The 16,483-nt window shown below is 36.4% G+C and overlaps 1 protein-coding gene and 1 pseudogene across 8 annotated transcripts in view; one reads left to right on the plus strand and one right to left on the minus strand.

The window, feature by feature from the left end:
- GRM7 (glutamate metabotropic receptor 7) overlaps window positions 1–16,483 on the minus strand; it is a 924,866-nt gene that overhangs the window by 504,952 nt on the left and 403,431 nt on the right. The gene's annotated exons all lie outside the window — the stretch shown is intronic.
- LOC309840751 (60 kDa heat shock protein, mitochondrial pseudogene) lies at window positions 9,260–11,010 on the plus strand (annotated as a pseudogene). Its single transcript has one exon. The product of its transcript is annotated as a 60 kDa heat shock protein, mitochondrial pseudogene (transcript).

Below are 16,483 nucleotides of genomic sequence, written 5' to 3' on the forward strand. Positions count from 1 at the left end.
ACATGACTGCCTCCGACTCAGGTCATAATTCCAGGGGGTCCTGGATTCATGCCCCACGTCAGGCTCTCTGCTCAGCAAGAGCCAACTTCTCCTCTCCCTGTCACTCCCCCTTTTCTCTCTCTATGTGTGTGTCAAGTAAATCAGATCTTTAAAAAATTTAAAAAAATAAAATGCTAAGAACAGCATCTGGCAATGCTGAATACTATATAAATTTGAATATCATTATTAATTATTATTATCATTATTTCCTTTGGGTAGACTATAAGCAAGAGGCCATAAATTAAAATATCTACCTAGGTCACTTTGAGTTAACAAGGGATTGACATAAATGAATGAAGTCGGCATTTTAAAACACTGTTGGGCAACTTCTGAAGTGAGGAATGCATGCTTATCAGAAGGGTATTCTACCACTCAGCTTAAGCCAGTTGCTGCCACATTCAGCACTATTTCAGTGCGGCTTTTTTTTTTTCCCCAAGAAAGAAAAACAACTAGAAACTTGAATATATATAAGAAATCTCTCAAATATTCAATGTTGACAATTACTTCAATTTCATTTAAATGCTCTGAGTAGCCCAAACAATATCTAAGCTCATCCTCCAAAGGTTTTGCACACTTGGCTCTGTAGCATCCATCAGATTCTCACAGAAGTGTAAGCTTCCCCAAAAGGGTAAGAACTCCCATTCTAGAGCATCAGTGGATCATCCACGTATCTCAGATTGGCGCAGACCATTCTATTTGGGAAGGTCTTCTGAGAAGTTGTGGAGACCATTCTCTTTGGGAAGGTCTTCTGAGAAGTTGTGGAGTTGTGTGTTCAAAAGAACTCAATGGCAAGGGAAAGAACAGGTGAGCAGGGAAATAAAACTTGTTCCTTTTGAGGCAGCCATTTCTACTGCCAACACGAGAACCATCTCAGACTAGCCTTATCATATAGGAGAGCTTGGAGTTCATGCATCTGCCTTTCTAGAACAATTTCTATTCTCCCTGTCTGGTTTCCTACTATGATCTTTTTTCCCTCTTTCACTATCAAAAGTCAACCCAGGGAAGAGTTATAATTTAATGTGAATGGAAGTCAGAGATCTTCCATTTCCCATGGATTTTTATGAAGGGCATAGGGGGCTTCCTGTAGAGTGGATTCCCTGTGTTCCCTCTTGTTTAATCATATTATTTCAGGTAGCTGGAAAAAAATGGGAGGCATTGTCCTCTGGCTGATGGAGTTTACTTATCCATTCTGGGCCTCTCACTTCAAGCAGCAGAAATGGAAGAGTTAGTAACTTTAATAATTTTCACTTGACTAAAGGTTATCCGTATAACTTTTAATGCATACAGTGGATGTAAGACCTTAAATCTTAGTTGTCAAGGACTGTTTTGAGGAGTCACTATATTTGCAATTGTCTTACAGTGATTGGGTACACAGACTGAGTTCACTGAAAGGACTGGATTTCTTGGAACCGAACTCCATGGTGGCCAATGTACTTTGGATATTTTTGCACTGCCACGATCTGAACAAGTTACCTATCTCACAACAAGTATTAACATAAAATGATCCTAGGAATAAATCCCACTTGGTTGTGATGAATAATCCTTTTAATGTACTGTTGGATCCTATTGGCTAGTTTTTTGGTGAGAATTTTTGCATCCGTGTTCATCATGGATATTGGTCTGTAATTCTCCTTTTTGAGGGGGTCTTTTTCTGGTTTTGGGATCAAGGTAATGCTGACCTCATAAAATGAGTTAGGAAGTTCCTTCCATTTCTGGTTTTTGGAACAGTTTCAGGAGAATTGGTATAAATTCTTCTTTAAATGTTTGGTAGAATTTCGCTGGGAAGCTATCTGGCCCTGGGCTCTTTTTCTTTGGGAGATTTCTGATGACTGCTTCAGTCTTCTTACTGGTTATGGATCTGTTCAGGCTTTCTATTTCTTCCTGGTTCAGTTTTAGCAGTTTATATGTTTCTAGGAATGCATCCATTTTCTCCAGCTTGTCAAATTTGCTGGTGTATAGTTGCTCATGATAAGTTCTTATAATTGTTCATATTTCTTTGGTATTGGTTGTGATCTCTCCTTTTTCATTCACAATTTTATTAATTTGGGTCCTTTCTCTTTTCTTTTTGAGAAGTCTGGCCAGGGGTTATCAATCTTATTAATTCTGCCAAAGAACCAACTCCTAGTTTCAGCTGTAAGGTTAGTTCAACATCCACAAATCAATCAATGTGTTACAATACATTAATAAAAGAAAGAACAAGAACCATATGATACCCTAAAGAGATGCTGAAAAAGCATTTGACAAAGTACAACATCCCTTCTTGATCAAAACTCTTCACAGTGTAGGGATAGAGGATACATACCTTAATATCATCAAGGCCATCTATGAAAAACCCACAGTGAATAACATTCTCAATGGGGAAAAACTGAAAGCTTTTCCCCTAAGGTCAGGATCATGGCAGGGCTGTCCACTATCAGCACTGCTATTCAACATAGTACTAGAAGTCCTAACCTCAGCAATCAGACAACAAAAAGAAATAAAGGGCATCCAAATCAGCAAAGAAGAAGTCAAACTCTCATTCTCTGCAGATGATCAGATACTTTATGTGGAAAACCCAAAAGACTCCACTCTAAAACTGCTAGAACTCATACAGGAATTCAGTAATGTGTCAGGGTATAAAATCAATGCACAGAAATCAGTTGCATTTCTATACACCAACAATAAGACACATGAAACAGAAATTAAGGAGTCAACCCCATTTATAATTGCACCCAAAAGTATAAAATATCTAAGAATAAACCTAAACAAAGAGGCAGAGAATCTGTACTCAGAAAACTATAAAGTACTCATGAAAGAAATTGAGGAAGACACAAGTAAGTGGAAAAACATTCCATGCTCACGGATTGGAAAAACAAATATTGTGAAAATGTCTATGCTACCTAAAGCAATCTACACATTTAATGCAATACCTATCAAAATAACATCAATTTTTTTCAAACAAATGGAAAAATAATCCTAAAATTTATATGGAACCAGAAAAGACCCTGAATAGCCAGGAGAGTGTTGAAAAAGAAAGCCAAAGTTGGTGTCATCACAATTCCAGACTTCAAGCTCTATTACAAAGCTGTCATCATCAGGACAGTATAGTACTGGCACAAAAAGAGACACATAGATCACTGGAGCAGAATAGAGAGCCCAGAAATAGACCCTTAACTCTATGGTCAACTGATCTTCGACAAAGCAGAAAAGAATGTCCAATGGAATAGACAGTCTCTTCAACAAATGGTGTTGGGAAAACTGGACAGTCACATGCAGAAGAATGAAACTGGACCACTTCCTCACACCACACACAAAAATAGACTCAAAATGGATGAAAGACCTCAATGGGAGACAGGAATCCATCAAAACCCTTGTGGAGAACACAGGCAGCAACCTCTTCAACCTCAGCTGCAGCAACCTCTTCCTAGAAACATCACTAAGGGTAAGGGAAGCAAGGGTGAAAATGAACTATTGGGACTTCATCAAGATCATAAGCTTTTGCACAGCAAAGGAAATAGTCAACAAAACCAAAAGACAACAGAAAGAATGGGAGAAGATATTCGCAAATGACATATCAGTTAAAGGGCTAGTATCCAAAATCTATAAAGAACTGCTCAAACTCAACACCCAAAGAAAAAATAATCCAACCAAGAAATGGGCAGAAGTTATGAACAGACACTTCTGCAAAGAAGACATCCAGATGGCCAATAGACACATGAAAAAGTGTTCCACATCACTGGGAATCAGGAAAATACACATCAAAACCACAGTGAGATACCACCTCACACCACTCAGAATGGCTAAAATTAACAAGTCAGGCAGAGACAGATATTTGCAAGGATGTGGAGAAAGGGGAACCTTCCTACACTGTTGGTGGGAATGCAAGTTGGTGCAGCCACTCTGGGAAACAGAGTGGAAATTCCTTACAAAGTTGAAATAGAGCTACCCTAAGACCCAGCAATCACACTGTTGGGTATTTACCTTAAAGATACAAATGTAGGGGCGCCTGGGTGGCTCAGTGTATTAAGCCGCTGCCTTCGGCTCAGGTCATGATCTCGGTGTCCTGGGATCGAGCCCCGCATCGGGCTCTTTGCTCAGCGGGAGCCTGCTTCTCTCTCTCTCTCTGCCTGACTCTCTGCCTACTTGTGATTTCTCTCTCCGTCAAGTGGATAAATAAAATCTTTAAAAAAAAAAAAAAAGATACAAATGTAGTGATCTGAAGGGGCACATACACCTGAATGTTTATAGCAGCAATGTCCACAATAACTAAACTATGAAAATAACCTAATGCCATATATATATATATAGATACATATATCTATATAGATACACACACACACACACACACACACACACACACACAATGTAATACTATGCCATTAACAAAATGAAATCTTGCCATTTGAAAAGAGGTGGATAGATCTAGAGGGTATTATGCTATGGGAAATAAGTCAATCAGAGAAAGAAAATTATCATATGATCTCTCTGATATGAGGAATTTGAGAGGCAGGGCGGGGGGTCATGGGGGCTAGGAGGGAAAAAATGAAAAATGATGGGACTGGGAGGGAGAGAAACCATAAGAGACTCTTAATCTCATGAAAAAAAACTGATGGTTGCTGGGGGGTGGGAGGTAGGGATAGGGTGGCTAGGTTATGGACTTTGGGGAGGGTATATGCTATGGTGAGTGCTGTGAAATCTGTAAGCTGATGATTCACAGACCTGTACCCCTGGGCCAAATTAACATTATAATTAACATTATATGTTAATAAAAAAATATAAGGATTCTAATAGCCCAAACACAGAACTTTAATTTTATTCTCTACTATTTGCTGTATTACAGTGATTTCAGAGCAATGATTCAAATTACTTAAGCATATGGGATTTGAACAGGATTTAGTATTTTTTTTTTCAGGTATTCTCACTATATTCCTATGCTATCTCTGTTAAAAAGGTAACATTCCCCCCCATTATGTTGATACCCTGACAAAACGATGTAAGGTCAGGCACTTGAGAGAATAACTTAATTCTCTTGACTCCTAGCCAAGTATACTTTTCTCAGGAAATGAACCATTCCCTTTTTTCTTGCTTTGAAAGCATTAAAATTCTTCCTGGTTGTTCAAACTTTTAATAGCTCCTTGTTGAACTGCATCAACTATGGCTACTTTCCTTTCAATATATCATTAGTGAAGACTTAATAACATAACATTCACCTTATGTCTCCCAATTGCCTACAGAATAATATCCAAACTCCTTACCAAGCTTTAGAAGGTACTTCACAATCTAACCCGAGTCAACCTCTCTGCCATTATAATCTTCCACTTTTACTCTGTATTTCCATGTTAGCCAAATTGATCTTCTTTCCATCTTTCTTTTTCCTAAGCTTCCCTAATTGGTATCTCTCACTCATGATCAAGTGCATCATCTAATGCATTCATAAATGAACTAGACTTACTCTGAAGTTCCTGACTGCCTACCATGCAAGACTTTTAAATATTTTATCTATTTATTTGACAGAGAGAGATCACAAGTAGGCTGAGAGGCAGGCAGAGAGAGAGGGGGAAGCAGGCTCCTGTAGAGCAGAGAGCCCGATGCAGGACTCGGTCCCAGGACACTGAGACCATGACCTGAGCCCAAGGCAGAGGCTTAACCCACTGAGCCACCCAGGTGCCTCAAGAGTTTTAAAGATATTTTATAGTATGCCAATTATTTTTAATTTTTAAAATATTATTGAATGTTTAGTTTTTAAATGAATCCTTACTTATTAATATGAGTTAATTCTATGGTTAAATAGCATTATAAAGTAGTTCTCTCTTTTATCTACTTCTAAGTACTTCTTGCCAAAACAGAAAAGAAAAAAAAAATTATGTATTCTGGCTCCCAATAATGGTCACTGGCAATTAGAAGGAATGATACAATCCTTTGAAAAAAATGCATAAAGGAAAAGGAAACTTCTGATTTTTTTTCCCCTTCTCTGTAGCTTTGATTCTTTAGGGATATCCAGTTCCAAGTAAGTTTTTCCATCAATATCTACTCTCCCCTTTTAGTGCAGAATATTCAGCTAAGCCTTTGGCCCCAAAGAATACTGTGACTAACTTCTGACCAAGAGATATGAGCCTGAGTGTCTACAACCTCTGGCCATGACCTTAAAATGAAAGAGTGTTCCCTGGCCTTCCCATTTCCTACTTTCTGCCCTATATGCAGACACAGTGGTACAACATCTTGATTTTTGCAGATGAGGGCAATGCCCTGGGCATTGTAGAAAAAAACAGCATTAATTTGGGCCCCTGCTGACTTGTGGATAGAGTCGCATTAGTGAAACAGAGATACACTTCTCTCTTGTTTTGATTGTGTTATTTTTGTTCTCTCTCACATACACACAACTACATCTCTATTATAACAAATATAGAAACATAAAATTCTTGTATATTTCCACAGATTTTTCACATGGCAAATTCAGGAGAGAACCTTATTCTAATGTGGTGATTTGTCTATGCCAATACTTTTCATTTGGCTGATTAAGAAGTGATTTGTTTAGTCATGCTCTTTTTTACCTTTAAATCTAATTTCATGTCCTTTGTTAGAGTCAGTTTTTATATTATTGACCCATATTTAATTTTTAAAATTATGTAACACAATGGTTTTGAAGATAAACATTCAAAATCATTGCTACCCACATTTTCTAATCGTCTCTAGGTATATGGCTGATAGCACATAAAATTATTGTGTCCAAAATAATACTGAGAATTCTTTTCCTCTCTCTCATTTACCTTCACTCTAAGAAATGATGGGAATTGTAAAAGCTAAACAAAGCCCAAGGAAAAAAATGCAGAGATCTATAGAAGGCACACTCACATTTACATCTATGCTCTAGGGACCTTTTGCTTTTACTTTCACAAGCCAGGTAACTGCCTGGAACAAAAGCACATCAGGAAAGATAATTCTGTGAATAGATGTAATGAGTTTTTGGGGGGAGAGCCACAAAATTCCTTTGAGAATCTCAGGCAAGTTATCCCAGACTACCTATCTATCTACACACACACACACACACACACACACACGTGCGCGCGCGCACACACACACACACACACATGTATATTTAGCATATAATTCAGTGAATTCACTTTAAAGACTTCTAGAAGACCGTATATGAGTTCCAGAGTAAAATCCTAGACTTGAGACTGATATCCAGATATCCATACTCATGTCTGTGTCTATGTCTATGTCTGTGTCTGTGTCTGTGTCCGTGTCTGTATCTATGTCTGTCTATCTATCTACCTATACTTTTCATCCTGGATTTTTCATACATTTAGTGTTTAAACTGCTGTGTTCTCTATCTTATATCTACTTATGAATAATGATAAACATAATAAAACAATAAGATCAGCAACTGCTTTTATTAATGACTTCCCATGTCTCAGCTATTGTGCACTTTTTCTGTCACTTAGTCTTCAAAATAAGTCTTTTATATAGATGACTTACTCTTGATGGTATATCTGAAACATTGAATATTTGTATCACTGGTCAAAGGTCTCCCATAGAAAGTGACAGAGTTATTATCTGAAGATAAAATTATCTAATATGAAGCCAGAACTCAAAACGACCTAATTATGCCAGATAAAACCAACCTATATGGTTAATTTCATTCTCAATCAACTTTTTTTCTTAAATTGAAGAATAATTTACATGTCATAAAATGCACAGATTTTGAGTTTCAGTGAGCTTTGACAAATGCGTAACCACTGACATAATCAGAAAAGGAGCATTTCTCTAACCCCCAAAATTTCTTTTTCAATTAATCTACTTCCTCCAAATGTAAGCACTGTTCTGATTTTCAGCACCACATAACAGCTTTGACTATTCAAGAATGTCGCAGAGGGGTGCCTGGGTGGTTCAGTGGGTTAAGCCTCTGACTTCAGCTCAGGTCATGATCTCAGGGTCCTGGAATTGAGTCCGGCATCAGGCTCTCTGCTTGGCAGGGAGCCTGCCTCCTCCTCTTTCTCTCTCTGCTTGCCTCTCTGCCTACTTGTGATCTCTCTCTGTCAAATAAACAAATAAAATCTTAAAAAAAAAAAAGAATGTCACAGAAATAAAATTATTCAGTATGTTCTTTTTGTGTCTGCCCTCCTTTAGTGGACAGGTTTTTTAAAATCCATCCATACTGGTCATTCATTCAATTCTATTGCTGTATAGTATTCCCTCATATGAATACAGCACAATTTGCAATATCCTTTTTGCTCTTCATGTACATCTCAGTGACTTCTAGTTTTGACCATAATGAATAAAGGTCCTATGAGTATCTATGCACAAGTCGTTAAGTGGACCCATGCATTCATTTTTTTATTTTAATAAAAACTAGGAGTGAGATTGCTGGGTTATAGTCCAGGTATGAATTTAAATTTATTAGAAACTACTGAATGTGTTTCTAAAATGACTGCCATTTGATGTTCCCACTAGTGATATGAGAGTTCTAGCTTATAGACAACATTGATACTGTCAGTATTTTTTTGCTGTTTTTTTTTTTTTTTTTTTTTAGTTTTAGTTTTAGTCATTCCAGTAGTTGTAGGCTAGCATCTCATTGCAGTTTTATTTGGCATTTTCTTGATGGTAATGACATCGAGTACTTTTCAAATTCTTATTTCCTTTTTGTGCTTACTTTTGTGAAATTTTCACTAAGTCTTTGACCTTTTCTTACTGGATTCTTTGTCTTTTTATTATTGATATGTAGGCATGCAGACATTCTATTTTTTTTGAATTATTAATTTTTTATTTTTTATAAACATATATTTTTATACCCAGGGACATTCTTAATTTATAAAAAGAAAGTATGAGGTATATATATTATTTTACATACTATCATATTTTTTCCTTCTAGGTATGTAGGTTATCTTACTAATGAGCAGAACTTTTAGGTTTGACAAAGTTTAACTTACCCATTTTTTTCTTTTATAATTTAGTTAGTGCTTTATATGCTGACGAAATCTCTTCTTACACTGAAGTCATGCATATATACAGCTGACCCTTGAACAACATGGGATTAGGAAGTGACCCCCCACAAAGTTGAAAATCTGCACATACCTTTTGACTCCCTAAAATCTCAACTGTTACTAGCCTACTGCTGACCAGAAGTCTTACCAGTAATATAAACACTCAAGTAATACATATTCTGTATATTATATGTTATATACTGCAGTATTAAAGTAAAGTAAGCTAGCCCTCACTCCTCTCCGACGGCCTCCCTCACCGTGCACATGCTCTGCCGCTGCCCTGCAGAAATGCTTCAATTGCCCGCAGTCCTTCGCCAAATTAGGCCTGTGTCCAGAGCACTGGCTCCTCATCTCACTCAGGCCTATGCCAAAGATGTAAAATTTGGTGCAGATGCCCGAGCCTTAATGCTTTAAGGTGTAGACCTTTTAGCTAATGCTGTAGCCGTTACAATGGGGCCAAAGGGAAGAACAGTAATTATTGAACAGAGTTGGGGAAGTCCCAAAGTGACAAAGGATGGTGTGACCATAGCAAAGTCAAATGACTTAAAAGATAAATACAAAAATATTGGCACTAAACTTGTTCAAGATGTCACCAATAACACAAATGGAGAGGTTGGGGACAGCACCACTACTGCTACTGTCTTGGCATGCTCTATTGCCAAGGAAGGCTTCGAGAAGATTAGCAAAGGTGCTAATCTTGTGGAAATCAGAAGAGGTGTGATGTTAGCTGTTGATGCCATAATTGCTGAACTTAAGAAGCAGTCTGAACCCATGACAACCCCTGAAGAAATTGCTCAGGTTGCTACCATTTCTGCAAATGGAGACAAAGAAATTGGCAACATTGTTTCTGATGCAATGAAAAAGGTTGGAAGAAAGGGTGTCATCACAGTAAAGGATGGAAAAACACTAAATGATGAATTAGAAATTATTGAAGGCATGAAGTTTGATTGAGGTTACATTTCTCCATACTTTATTAATACCTCAAAAGGTCAGAAATGTGAATTCCAGGATGCCTATGTTCTATTGAGTGAAAAGAAAACTTCTAGTGTCCAGTCCATTGTACCTGCTCTTGAAATTGCCAATGCTCACCATAAGCCCTTGGTCATAATTGCTGAAGATGTTGATGGAGAAGCTCTGAATACACTCGTTTTGAATAGGCTAAAATTTGGTCTTCAGGTTGTGGCAGTCAAAGCTCCAGGTTTTGGTGACAATAGAAAGAACCAGCTTAAAGACATGGCTATTGCTACTGGTGGTGCAGTTTTTGGGGAAGAAGGATTGACTCTAAATCTTGAAGATGTTCAGCCTCACGACTTAGGAAAAGTTGGAGAGGTCATTGTGACCAAAGATGATGCCATGCTTTTAAAAGGAAAAGGTGACAAGGCTCAAATTGAAAAATGTATTCAAGAAATCATTGAGCAGTTAGATATTACAACTAGTGAATATGAAAAGGAAAAGCTGAATGAACGTTTGGCAAAACTCTCAGATGGCGTAGCTGTGTTGAAGGTTGGTGGGACAAGTGATGTTGAAGTGAATGAAAAGAAAAAGTTACAGATGTTCTCAATGCTACACGAGCTGCTGTTGAAGAAGGCATCGTTCTGGGAGGGGGTTGTGCCCTGCTTCGGTGCACTCCAGCCTTGGATTCATTTAACTCCAACTAACGAAGATCAAAAAATTGGTATAGAAATTATTAAGAGAACACTCAAAATTCCTGCAATGACCATTGCTAAGAATGCAGGTGTGGAAGGATCGTTGATAGTTGAGAAAATGATGCAGAGTTCCCCAGAAGTTGGTTATGATGCTATGCTTGGAGATTTTGTGAATATGGTGGAAAAAAGGAATCAATGATCCAACGAAGGTTGTAAGAACTGCTTTATTGGATGCTGCTGGAGTGGACTCTCTGTTAACTATGGCAGAAGTTGTAGTCACTGAAATTCTTAAAGAAGAGAAGGAACCAGCAATGGGTGGAATGGGTAGAATGGGAGGGGGTATGGGAGGTGGCATGTTCTGATTCCTAGAATAGGAATTACCATTATTAATGAACTGTGAGAGGAAGCCCATGCTGTGCTCCTCACCCATAACTTCAGAGAAGTCAGTTGAAGGAAATGATTGACGAAAAGGCTGGCTGATGTTTAAGAAAATCACTATAACCATCAGTTACTGGTTTTAGTTGACAACATATAATGGTTTACTGCCTCATTGTCCATGCCTAAAGATAATTTATTTTGTATTTCCGAATAAAGACATTTGTACATTCCTGATAACTGAGTGCAAGAGCCATGTACCAATGTACTGCTTTCAACTTAAATCACTGAGGCATTTTTACTACTATTCTGTTAAAATCAGGATTTTAGTGTTTGCCATCACCAGATGAAAAGTTAAGAAGCAGCCTTTCTGTGGAGAGTAAGAATAATTGTGTACAAAGTAGAGAAATATTCAATTATGTGAAAACCTTTGTGTAATAAAAATTTGTTTAAAGTTAAAAAAAGAGTAAAGTAAGCTAGAGAAAATTTACTTGAATAATCATAAGGAAGAGAAAAGACATTTATAGTATTATATTGTACTTAACTGAAAAAAAAACCCTCTGTAAGTGAACCCATACAGTTCAAACCTATGTTGTTCAAGGGTTAATTATACTCTCACATATTTTGTTTTCCTAAAAGCTTGATAGTCTTAAGTTTTACAATACATTTATGATTCTGATTAATTTTATGTATGTTGAGAGATAAGGTTGAATTTTTTTTTTAAAAATATAGATATATAGTTGATCAAGCAACTTAGGCTAAACAAAACAAAACAAAACAAAAAAAAAAACCAAAAACACAAAACAAAAAAAACAAAATACACCAACTTTCCTAACACTATTGAATTATCTTGGCACTTTTGTAGAAAATCAGTTGACATGTGTGGATCTATTTCTGGGTTCTATTATATTGATTTGGTCTATTTTTCTATTTTTATGCCAATGTGATATTGTCCTGATTACTATAGCTGTATAATAGGTCTTGAATCTGGCATAGTAAGTCCTCCAACCATGTTCTCATTTTTCAAGCCTGTTTGGGCTACTGGCTGTTCCATATCACTTACATTTCCATATAAACTAAGGAATTAGCTTTTACAATCTCTACACAAGACAATCCTTCTGGGAGTTTGACTGGAATTGTATTGAATTTACAGATCAGCTGGAGAATTGACATAGGGAGCTGTCTTAGATCTATTCACACCTTATTCAGACTCATAAGGCGTGAGTCCACAGCTGGTACCTGTCTATCCACAAGGATTCAAATCAGGTAAGGACTTGGCAGCAGTACACAGGTCAGGATTCCTACTGCATGTAGTCCTTATTTCTGTACAAATAACCATCCAGGAATTACTGTCTTTGATCTACCAAATGATGACAGTTGAGGGAAGATGAAACAGGATCCCCACTGTGGATGTGAGGCTCACCTTTCTTAGCCCTATGCACATAGGAGCCAGTATCTCTTGTAACAATATCATGGATTTAGTTTCCAGGACTCCTGCAAGAGATATGTCAATATATAGGATTCACTTGACTAAAAGAAATCAAAAGTTAAGTCTTTCTATCAGGAATTTATATTACTTCCCAGGCAGATGCTATTCTGGGGTTACATTTATCATATAGTTAATGTTGCATCTTTTTCATATTTCTAGGGGAGCAGAGATAGAAAACTCTGTAGAAATCTAATTATTTTTTTATTTAATTAATTTTCCCTTTAGTCCAATACCAAATTCCATCTTGATACTAAGTTCAAGTTCTCATGTAGAAGGAAAAGTTTTTTGTTTAAGATGCACTTAAGGGTGAACTAGTAATATTAAGTCTTTCTAAATATAAGCAAGTTATAATTCTCCAGTTATTTATATTTTTCCTTAATTCTTCATAGCAATGTCTTAAAATTTTCAAGGTAAAAGTCACATACATATTTTGTTCAAATTATTATAAGTATTTTATTATTCTGATGTTATCTCAAAGACACTTGCAATTTAAGAAATGTTTAAATAACGAATTCATTTACTAACACTGTAATCTTTGTTTTCTCTGTGTTATAAGGCCCTAAACACGTTGCTATTATTTTGGTTTGAATACTCAAATGTAATTCAAAGAATTTAAGAATAGGAAAAAACAATGATTTATATTTGTCTGCATATTTACATTTCTAGTGCTCTTTATACCTTTCCAAAGATCCAAATTTCTATTATGTTTCATTTTCCTCATACATAGAGAATTCTCTATGTTGGTTCCTCCTGTGTAGGATTGTTGAGATTCATTCTCTCAACTTTCATATTTGAAAATGTCTTTATTTTATCTTTATTTTTAAAGTATATTGTATTAGTCAGGGTATTCCAGAGAAACAGAACAGGATCAAAAGGAGACATACTTTTCACTCTCTCTGTCTCACCGCTTCCACTCTCCTTCTCTCCCTCCCTTCCTCTCTCTGTCTGTCTAAATGAGCATACAGGAGTGTGTGTGTGTGTGTGTGTGTGTGTGTGTGTGTGTGTGTGTGTAAAAAGAAGGAGGTGGTTGATTGATAAAGAATTCGCTTATGTGTTTGTGGAGGTTGATAAGTCTCATGATCTGCCATCTGCAAATTGGAGTCCAGAAAAGCCCATGGAGTAATTCCAGTCTAAACCTGAAGGTCTGAAAACCAGGGGAGCCAACGGTATAAGTCCTAGCTCAAGAATAAAGGCCAGAGAACCAGGAGCATCAGTGTTCGAGGGCAGGAGAAGGTGAATATCTGTTTAAGAATAGAACAAATTTTCCCTTCCCCATCTTTTTGTTGTATCCAGGCTCTTAATGGATTGGACAGTACCAACCCACACTGGTGAGGGTAATATTCTTTATTTGTCCACTGATTCAAAACCTAATATCTTTTATCTACAACCTCACAGACATACCCTGAAATAATGCTTTACCAGTTATCTAGGCATCCCTTAGACCAATCAACCTGATACATAAAATTAACCATCACAGATATTTCCCCTGGATATAGAACTCTAGATTTACAGCTTTTCCTTTTCTCTTTTCTAATTCAGCATTTTAAAGATTTTTTCATTGCTTCTCACAAGAAGTAGGACATTGTTTATTCTTCTTTACATTTTTCCCTTTTCTCTGTCCACTTTTGATAAGTTTCATCTTCTTTGGTTTTCAGCAGTGTGACTGTGGTGTGCCTAGATATGATTTTCTTTGCATTATATTGTATGAGGTTCAATAAGATTCTTTGATCTACAAATAATTGTTATTCATCATTTTAAGATATTTCTGCCATTACTTATTCTAATATATTTTTGCCTCTTTTAAAAAATTTTTAAATTATTTTATTAACATATAATGTATTATTTACCCCAGGGGTACAGGTCTGTGAATCATCAGGCTTACACATTCACCATAACCCATACCCTCCCCAATGTTATTTTTTGCCTCTTTTTATCTCCTAACCCTATTGGGAGTCTAAATATATATGTATATATACATATACATACATATGTATACACATGTATGTGTATACACATATACACAGATATATGTGTGTATATATGTATATGTGTGTGTCTACACACACACACACACACACATTATTTGATGTTATGCCACAGGTGATTGAGGTTTTGTTCAGTTTTTTTCAGTCAATCTGAGCTTCATTTAGATGATTGTTATTTATCTTTCCTCAAACTGATTGATCAAAGAATCTTTTTTCCAATGAGCTGTTACTCTCATTTAATAAGTGTATGACTTTAAAACTGCATTTTTCAGTTCTAGATTTCCATTTAGTTATTTTTAAAGCATTTTTTTACAATTCTCTTGAAAATAATGTAATAAAAAATCATAGTAATATAGAAACCAGAAAATGTAGGTTTTGGAAATCAGAGTATATCTATTATTTTACCAGCCATCCATTCTCTCTTCTTTTGGTAATTATACTTTTACTTTGTGGGATGTCTATTTTATTTAGGCTGATCCTGACTCAGGAGTAAAGTGCATGACTTTAGCTTAAAGAAATCAGTTATTTACAGTCCCCTGAGCAAACTGATTGCTTTGGGTATAGGTTCATGTTTCATTCAGAACCAATGAAATATCAGAAGAATTTCTACAGGAATTCTGGAAAGGGACTTCTCATTCTTGTAGCATTTTATCCCAGAACTCTGAAAAGTCTAGAATTGCTGAAACCATTTTGCCATCATGAGATGATCAACCTGAAGATGGGATCAACATACAATAAGACAAGAGACAACTTGAGCTAAGGAATTGAAGGTGAGGTCTGATCCAAAGCATCAAGCCTCAATCTTGCCTATATTGCATGAGGCAATATACCATTTTACCTTAAAATGATAGAGACTGGATTATTGGTTAACTCTAATGCCAGCTGAATTTAGGTTGGAGCTTTGAAAATGATGGATTATAGATTATGTCATAAGTGAGTAAAAAAATGTGTTTACATCTTAATCTTTCAGGCTTTAGGAAGGCAAGAAAGGTCCACAGCCATTAGAGTTGTTCAGGTGGTTGGCTATACCTACTAACAACCTTAAAAGGTTATTTCAGTTTGTCATGGGCATATCATTACCTTCCATCTGTGAAGTGCTATGAAAATGTTTGGAAAGCATTGCCTTATGCAAATGATTTAATATTTCTAAACTTCATTTTTACCATATGTTAAATAAGAAAGCCATAAAATGGTATCTTTAAAGGATTTTTAATCTATACCATTTTATGAATCCACATGGTCAATTTTGGCCACAAAATTCCAATAGCCAAGTCCAAAACCATATTGTATAACCCTGATAGGAAATGGATTATGTCAATACTAAAAGAAACAAAAGGAAAGGCATAATTAACAAATGGAGACACACTGAACACACAACACTGGGACACACCGGGTCATTAGTGATGAGTGTACATAAAAAAAACTTTCTAAAATGGGTCAGATCACTTCACCTATAAAATAGATGGTAGCACCCAGTTTTAAGAAAACTCAACACCTAAAACTGCAAACACATCAAAATAGATAGATACTGAGTCTAAAGTCCCTGTCAACATTAAAGTTTCCATCATTTGATTACTATTCAATAATCAATAATTACATTCCCATGTGCAAGGAAATTGTCTGAAGTTGCAAACAAAAAGGAATGGCATTCAAAAAGTCTATAGCAGAAAGCGAGACATAGATTGAATGTGGGCACATCCAGTGTCACAAAGAAAAATACACTGCATTATGCTGGAAGAGGTCTTATTCATCCTCTAGCACAAATCCATCATTTTAAAGATGAGAAAGACCATGACAAATCTGATATTTTCTGATAAAACAAATAGGTTCTTTTGCCACATGGCGCTCAACCACGGTCTTCTAATTTGAGGTGTACACCTTGTAAGAGATCCCATATTATGAACCTCCATGGCTTCCTTTCCTGGTAAATAAATAGCATGTGGTATCCCTCTGGACCATTTAGCTCTTGCTAGTCAGAGAATCATT

This window comes from Mustela nivalis (genome assembly GCF_964662115.1).
Source record: "Mustela nivalis genome assembly, chromosome: 1".
Lineage (NCBI taxonomy): Eukaryota > Metazoa > Chordata > Mammalia > Carnivora > Mustelidae > Mustela > Mustela nivalis.